The sequence below is a fragment of the Agrilus planipennis genome, unplaced genomic scaffold (assembly GCF_000699045.2).
Source record: "Agrilus planipennis isolate EAB-ADULT unplaced genomic scaffold, Apla_2.0 scaffold212, whole genome shotgun sequence".
Classification (NCBI taxonomy): domain Eukaryota; kingdom Metazoa; phylum Arthropoda; class Insecta; order Coleoptera; family Buprestidae; genus Agrilus; species Agrilus planipennis.
The window spans coordinates 158,876-165,062 of NW_020439461.1; the positions used below are offsets into that span (position 1 = coordinate 158,876).

General features: G+C 31.1%; 1 protein-coding gene and 1 long non-coding RNA gene across 2 annotated transcripts in view; one reads left to right on the plus strand and one right to left on the minus strand.

Annotated features, from left to right (window-relative positions):
• The window catches only part of LOC108741493 (ATP-binding cassette sub-family G member 4), a 20,404-nt gene that overhangs the window by 5,157 nt on the left and 9,060 nt on the right, over positions 1-6,187 (minus strand). The window lies entirely within an intron of this gene.
• Positions 3,861-6,187, plus strand: part of LOC108741497 — a 40,998-nt gene continuing 38,671 nt past the window's right edge. The window contains exon 1 of the long non-coding RNA XR_001938516.2: positions 3,861-4,093. This is a non-coding gene — a long non-coding RNA (uncharacterized LOC108741497). The remainder of the gene's footprint in view (positions 4,094-6,187) is intronic.

Below are 6,187 nucleotides of genomic sequence, written 5' to 3' on the forward strand. Positions count from 1 at the left end.
ACGATGCTACATTTTAGGATTACGTATGCTCCAACAAGGTCCACTTGTGTGGATATCTACTTGCTGAAAACGAATCCCGGCGTAGCCAACCTCAACGTGATAGGCACGTTAGCTTAATCGAATAAATTAATTCGAAGTGGTCTGTATTCTGTCGAAACTGCCAGCGAGGATCGCGGTTTCGTTCTTTTTGGATCTCATCAGCGCATCGCAGGCAGCTCCGACAGAACACAGACCAACTTTTACCTGCTGTCTTAACAGCGCGTTTTAGAAAATACTGCAAATGGCACAGTAAACGCCATCTGTATCACGATGCTACAAAAAAAGTATTCACATCAATTTTTATCAACCCTACATTTAATGATTATCTGAATAGGAAACAACTGAAAATGTTTTTATCTGTACATTACGATTTTTGACCTCTTCGAGAGCATTATTATACAAAAATTGTGATAAATCATTGTTTATCGATTTAAAGTGCATCCATAAGTATGACAGATATGCATACGTAATCAAATCTACACACTGATCCACAAACCATTTGTGCATTATTAAATAAATAATTACTGGACGTATTTAATTAATAATTAATTTTATAATTCAATATGCAGTAAAACCGAAATTACGTTCTTATAAATAAAACAAAAGGCAATGTATCTGTTTACTAATATTGATTGACTTATATCTATTCATATTTCAATAGTTTACTTTATTTATTATTCTATTTAACTTTCTCTTACTTACATATAGCATACAGTTTTACTGTTATGTTAAAATTTTGCATTCTAAGATGCTTTATTATTAAAGGCTTTCAAACCTTCTTATTATGACAAGAATACACCTTTCACTTTCGTTCAAGGTTACCTCTAACCTCACGACCAGCATTTGGTGTCTTATCTCTTAAAATGCGAGCAAAAAAGGCATGATGATGATGAAATATTACAAACAACGATGCTAAATGTGCATTTATTTCTTTTCTTCAGTTTTCGCGCAGGATTCGTCGTGGTATTTTATACATTTTTACGAGCCGGTTGATTACATTAATGAACAATACATTGCGGCATTAATTGACTAATTAAATGTGAAAATTGTGCAGTAAACATCTGATGATGCTGACCTTACCAATTACTAGAGCAAGTTATTAATTAATTAATTCAATAATGAACTAGGTAAGTGAAATGCATGGTCACTTGAAACATAATTTTATTCATTACAGCGGTCATTTGTTCATTGCATAAATTGGTTACATAAATAGGATTGATTAAGATTAAATTTTTGATTAATAAAGGTAAATGTGCAGAATTTTTGGGCAGTTGTTAACCAAACGTTTGATAAAGAACGTTAGGTTTTTTCTACTAGGAAGGGAGGTTGTTAGTCATGGAACCAAAGCATATTCTTCGTATGAAACCGTCGGATTTATTATTAACAGACTATTAACAGTTGAACTTCTTACATCTTGCAATAATATACTATCGAGTTTACTCAATTTGCATATACATAAATCTATTAGGAATTGAACACGGAAATTCTGCAAACTTTTATATGAATTAAGAACTGATAGATATGTACATAATTAGAATGTCTACTAAATATTGTTCTTACATCTTTAATTAATACTGCGTCAGTAAACAAAAAAATTTTAGATGGGTACTTCAAAAATGACGACAAAAAAACTTAGCTTTACCCTTGTACTTGCTGCAATATCATTCAGAATTAAACATAGTATTTTTCCTTCACTTCTTCCTATAACAAACCTTGTCTTCAATAATTAAGGTGAACACCTTATATCAAGGTGATTAACTTAATAAACCATCATTACGATTTTACTTTGTGACATTGTAATCTTTTTGCTTAAAGTACTACGTTCTATAACAACAATTTGCTGACATATGCAGATTTTAATTTCCGATTTAATAAACGTTTAATTAAAAAAGATACTTAAAATCTGCGATTATAGCATGTAAATTGTGCTATTACACGTGTAATTTATTACTTAGAAATAAGCGTTTAACGCATATTTTGCTGAATTTAAAGTTTTAGTGATGACGTTTTATTTAGCAAGCATATGAGGAATTTTACTTTTCTTTTTGTTTACTTTTGCGTGTTTTTACACGACTACAATCAGAAATTAGCAGTTAAAATAAGTAGGTACCAATTATATTGAAGTAGCTTTCTTTTCAAAATCGTTTAACAATTTCAATAATTAGCCCCATTATCGTTCTTTCTGAGAAGTTTTAGATAAAGACATACGCAATATTTTATTTTAAATCAATATAATCATTTATAATAGCCAACAAACTTTGTACACTTTGAGTCGATTAATTCCATTATTTGTTTAACACAAATTTTGTAATTACATGACAATACGCAAATGGTAAAGATTAATATTCTATGTATGGTATAGTATACATTCAAAAACCGATAAGTAAATGGTATGTAATGCAATGACACTAAACTGGCGATAACGTTGATTAATGTTATCAAAAAGATACTGTTCTAATGTTATCTATATCAATCTAATAACGTATTCTAATCGGACATAATATGAAAGATTTAGATAATGAATTAAGGACTTTTAGAATTTTAAGTCCTGAATTATTCTAAAGCTCAAGAAGTCCTGCCAATGCGTTTCAGACTTCGGACCACAGAACCGGACTGATAAACTGCCCTTTGAATCCCTTTAAATCTAGAAGCAATGTATCAGCATAGTTTGGAAGAACGTAGGGCAACATGGGCACTATTTCGAGTTATCTTCGACACCCTCATTACTGACAAACTGATATACCTTCACACACCCGTACTTTCGCATATTTAATAAGGTTTCTTGGAACGTCTGTGGTCCCAAATTTTATGAGTAGTAAACCTAAAATAGTGTTTTAGTTGTTAAAGTCAAAAAAGTGATATTTTTATCACTCCTCCATGTAGGAAATCATAATCATGACAGCCAATGCTGAACAAATTTAACTCAAGATTAGGCAGCAAATACTATGCCAAAACATGATAAACAAAAATAATTCAACAATGAACAACTGCGTCGCTTTCCATATTATCCAATACTATGTTTCCCATATTAGATGTAGTTTGACGAAAATATATACCTAATCTTGGCACTTGGTGTTTAACAGAACTTTGGTAGTGCATTGACAATCTCATGCTTGACTGCCCAGTATTGAACCAAACATGACGAAACATTAATAAACTTAGTCTTGACATTTGATGATTGCCAGAACTCTGAATTGAACAAGCGATTCCAATATAGGACCAAACTTGGGGAAACGTTAATGTGTCTAGCCTTGGCATTGGAGATTGACCGAGCGATTTTTGGACAAATATTGATAAGCCAATGCTTGCCTTCTCATTACTGGTCTCAGAAACTTCGAAGATTTAGACAATGAATGAAGGACTTTTACAATTTTAAGTCGTGGTTTCTAGACACAACAGTGTATCAGCTAAGTTCGAAAAATAAGGGGTAATACAGTCAGTATTTCTAGCTATTTTCGACCCACTTATAACTCGAAAACTGTTACACCAACACACTTGCTATTTCACATTTTTAAGCTTGGCATAGTTTTATGGTTATCAAAGTCTAATGTGTGCTATTCTTATAACTTTCTTATCAAAAATTTAGACCACTTCCGTATTACTTAAAAACATGAAAGTGGTGTCAAAGTAGATCATATTGGCCATATTCAAGGGAAAAATCTGAAAAGTACAAATTACCAATTTTTGAAAAAATTATTGATGGGGTTGGCTTCTAAGTAATTTAATTTCTTATAGGTGCTTCTTATCATACACATGTAGCTTAAAAATTTAATATCTTCTACTTCTTATCTCATTTATTTATATATAGTGATGATGATGAAATATTACAAACAACGATGCTAAATGTGCATTTATTTCTTTTCTTCAGTTTTCGCGCAGGATTCGTCGTGGTATTTTATACATTTTTACGAGCCGGTTGATTACATTAATGAACAATACATTGCGGCATTAATTGACTAATTAAATGTGAAAATTGTGCAGTAAACATCTGATGATGCTGACCTTACCAATTACTAGAGCAAGTTATTAATTAATTAATTCAATAATGAACTAGGTAAGTGAAATGCATGGTCACTTGAAACATAATTTTATTCATTACAGCGGTCATTTGTTCATTGCATAAATTGGTTACATAAATAGGATTGATTAAGATTAAATTTTTGATTAATAAAGGTAAATGTGCAGAATTTTTGGGCAGTTGTTAACCAAACGTTTGATAAAGAACGTTAGGTTTTTTCTACTAGGAAGGGAGGTTGTTAGTCATGGAACCAAAGCATATTCTTCGTATGAAACCGTCGGATTTATTATTAACAGACTATTAACAGTTGAACTTCTTACATCTTGCAATAATATACTATCGAGTTTACTCAATTTGCATATACATAAATCTATTAGGAATTGAACACGGAAATTCTGCAAACTTTTATATGAATTAAGAACTGATAGATATGTACATAATTAGAATGTCTACTAAATATTGTTCTTACATCTTTAATTAATACTGCGTCAGTAAACAAAAAAATTTTAGATGGGTACTTCAAAAATGACGACAAAAAAACTTAGCTTTACCCTTGTACTTGCTGCAATATCATTCAGAATTAAACATAGTATTTTTCCTTCACTTCTTCCTATAACAAACCTTGTCTTCAATAATTAAGGTGAACACCTTATATCAAGGTGATTAACTTAATAAACCATCATTACGATTTTACTTTGTGACATTGTAATCTTTTTGCTTAAAGTACTACGTTCTATAACAACAATTTGCTGACATATGCAGATTTTAATTTCCGATTTAATAAACGTTTAATTAAAAAAGATACTTAAAATCTGCGATTATAGCATGTAAATTGTGCTATTACACGTGTAATTTATTACTTAGAAATAAGCGTTTAACGCATATTTTGCTGAATTTAAAGTTTTAGTGATGACGTTTTATTTAGCAAGCATATGAGGAATTTTACTTTTCTTTTTGTTTACTTTTGCGTGTTTTTACACGACTACAATCAGAAATTAGCAGTTAAAATAAGTAGGTACCAATTATATTGAAGTAGCTTTCTTTTCAAAATCGTTTAACAATTTCAATAATTAGCCCCATTATCGTTCTTTCTGAGAAGTTTTAGATAAAGACATACGCAATATTTTATTTTAAATCAATATAATCATTTATAATAGCCAACAAACTTTGTACACTTTGAGTCGATTAATTCCATTATTTGTTTAACACAAATTTTGTAATTACATGACAATACGCAAATGGTAAAGATTAATATTCTATGTATGGTATAGTATACATTCAAAAACCGATAAGTAAATGGTATGTAATGCAATGACACTAAACTGGCGATAACGTTGATTAATGTTATCAAAAAGATACTGTTCTAATGTTATCTATATCAATCTAATAACGTATTCTAATCGGACATAATATGAAAGATTTAGATAATGAATTAAGGACTTTTAGAATTTTAAGTCCTGAATTATTCTAAAGCTCAAGAAGTCCTGCCAATGCGTTTCAGACTTCGGACCACAGAACCGGACTGATAAACTGCCCTTTGAATCCCTTTAAATCTAGAAGCAATGTATCAGCATAGTTTGGAAGAACGTAGGGCAACATGGGCACTATTTCGAGTTATCTTCGACACCCTCATTACTGACAAACTGATATACCTTCACACACCCGTACTTTCGCATATTTAATAAGGTTTCTTGGAACGTCTGTGGTCCCAAATTTTATGAGTAGTAAACCTAAAATAGTGTTTTAGTTGTTAAAGTCAAAAAAGTGATATTTTTATCACTCCTCCATGTAGGAAATCATAATCATGACAGCCAATGCTGAACAAATTTAACTCAAGATTAGGCAGCAAATACTATGCCAAAACATGATAAACAAAAATAATTCAACAATGAACAACTGCGTCGCTTTCCATATTATCCAATACTATGTTTCCCATATTAGATGTAGTTTGACGAAAATATATACCTAATCTTGGCACTTGGTGTTTAACAGAACTTTGGTAGTGCATTGACAATCTCATGCTTGACTGCCCAGTATTGAACCAAACATGACGAAACATTAATAAACTTAGTCTTGACATTTGATGATTGCCAGAACTCTGAATTGAACAAGCGATTCCAATATAGGACC